The sequence below is a fragment of the Egretta garzetta genome, unplaced genomic scaffold (assembly GCF_000687185.1).
Source record: "Egretta garzetta isolate BGI_Z169 unplaced genomic scaffold, ASM68718v1 scaffold73, whole genome shotgun sequence".
Classification (NCBI taxonomy): Eukaryota; Metazoa; Chordata; class Aves; order Pelecaniformes; family Ardeidae; genus Egretta; species Egretta garzetta.
In genome coordinates, this window is record NW_009259031.1 from 1109344 (window position 1) to 1111374 (window position 2031).

At 58.8% G+C, this 2031-nt stretch overlaps 1 protein-coding gene across 7 annotated transcripts in view; it reads left to right on the forward strand.

Annotated features, from left to right (window-relative positions):
• The window catches only part of TPST2 (tyrosylprotein sulfotransferase 2), a 17614-nt gene that overhangs the window by 5250 nt on the left and 10333 nt on the right, over positions 1-2031 (forward strand). The window contains exon 1 of one of the 7 annotated variants that reach the window (XM_035890317.1): positions 79-349. The exons of the other annotated variants lie outside the window; for them this stretch is intronic. The gene's annotated coding sequence lies outside the window, so the exon portion shown is untranslated. Of the gene's footprint in view, positions 1-78; positions 350-2031 lie in introns of those variants that run through there. 7 annotated transcript variants of the gene reach the window in all.

Genomic DNA, 2031 nt, shown 5'->3' on the forward strand with positions numbered 1-2031 from the left:
GGCAGGACCTGCAGGCGCGGCAGTGTTGGCGTGCCCTGCGGCTGCTCTGGAGGTGAGCTGAGCCAGCTGGGCGCTCAGATGCGCGCTTGAGCACCCTCCTTGTGGTTTGGGTGCTGAGATGTGCGCTCAAACACCCATTCCTGCAGGCCTTGGGTTATTTCTTCTAGTTTAACTGGGGATGATGTCAGCGGGGCAGATGCCAACCACAGCGCTGTTTGTTCCGCTTGGGGATTTTCAAAGGGACGCATAACCCTGAAGTGCTCTCAAATCCATGTGCTCTTACTGGTATTGGCTTCTGATTCCTGTAGATGCGCCTGGGTTTGTGGCCTGCAGTGCATCTTTGGTTTTGGTAAGCAAAAACTGCTAGCAGGGCGGGTGCCGCGCTTGGGTGAGCCTCAGCCCCTGCAGCAGCAAGCGGCGACCGGTGCTTGCTCCGTGCTTGCTGCTTTCCAGGGCTGCTCGTCGACCTCTGGGGGGATGTTTTAAAATTCGCTGATCAGCTTTTGCTCCGGCTGCTTTGAAGCCGAGGTGGAGAAACGTCCCGTGCGTCTGCGTGCCGGCACCCCGTCCCTTCCCGCTCCCGGCCCTCAGCCCCCGGCGGCTCTTCCCGGCTTTCCTCTCCCGGGGCTCGTTTGACCCCTCTCCGGTTTGCTGCTGCCTCCTCAGGATGCGAGCATCTCTGTCCTGCTCAGGGAGATGCCTGGGAGTCAGCGGGAGTTTTGAAACGCGCGTTACCGAGTTGCCACCCAGAGAATCACGCCTGCCGTCGGCGGGGACCGCGCTTCTGGGCGTCGTTCGGCTGAGCCCAGGTCGGGACGGCAGCGGTCACCCTCAGGCAAGCTCTGCTTATTTTTGTGTTGCGTGCCGCGTGTGAATTAACTGGAGGCTATCAATTAAGTGATTACGTTTTGCTGATTTGCAAAGATGCGAGCTAGATCTCTTAGGATATTTCTTGCTGACCACAGCTTCTGCTGCTGTTCCACCACAACAGCATCTGCAGTTCCTCAGCCTTTTGTTGAGCACCAACAATTTAAGCTGTAATTTTCCAGGCCACACCTATGTCTTTTGGTCTTTTGGGGAAGTTGCAGTTGATAGCAATCGTTTCTGGGAATGGTTTAAAGAAAAATGCATTTTTTGACGATACCGAGCTTCTTGTAGAAAGCGGGTTTGCTGTTTGTTTGTAACCCCTCGCTGCTTTAAGAAACGGACTCGAGCCATTGCTTCATCACTGCGGGGGGTGCACAGCGCTCTGGCGCCGGGGGCCCTGGCTGCTCCGGTACCGCGCTGCGCCAGCGCACGGGGCTGCTCTCCGCAGGGGTGGTGCTTTGCCTGTTTCAGAGCAGCAGGTGAAGGAGGACGTGGAGGCTGCAGGCGGTTGGTGCTCGCCGTTGGTGCTCGCTCGGCCGTGGTGTCCGCCCGGCGGGTGCAGCAGCGTTTGCTGCACGGCCCCGTGCTGCGGTGAGAGCCGTCAGGAAGGAAGTCTGCAAGCGTGTGTTTGTCTGTGTGTCTGTCTGTGTGTGCAAGGGCAAGAGCTGGAGCCGTTTCCGGAGCGGGGTGCCTTGGGACGGGGCTGTTAAACCGCCGCCGCTCCATGCACCAGATCGTTCGTGGCGCTGCAGAAGCGCATGCAGGGATGCAGCTGCTGCTGCTCCGCGGACCGGCAGCCGTGTCGGGACCTGAAATCCCCTGGTGGATGGAGGCCGGGCCAGGGTCGAGCAAAAAGTCTTGCCGGGAAGGAGGGCGATGCGTGCACGGTGGATAAGCTCTTGCAAAGTTCATGCTGGGTGGAGTTTCCCTTTGGTTTCTAATTAGTGCTGAAGTGGAGGGGCCGTGTGATATTTGATGGCAGCTGGGCAGGAGAGGAGGAGACTCTTGGGTGGCTGGAATATCAGTTAGTGCCTGTACTTGAAATGTTCTCAAAAACATCCTCGGAGGCTGGGATGCGGTTGTGCACCAAGGAGGAGCTGACCGTGGGAAGGGGCAGCTGCAGCGGCCCCACGACGAGCCCACGGCCCCCTGCACGTGCTGTGA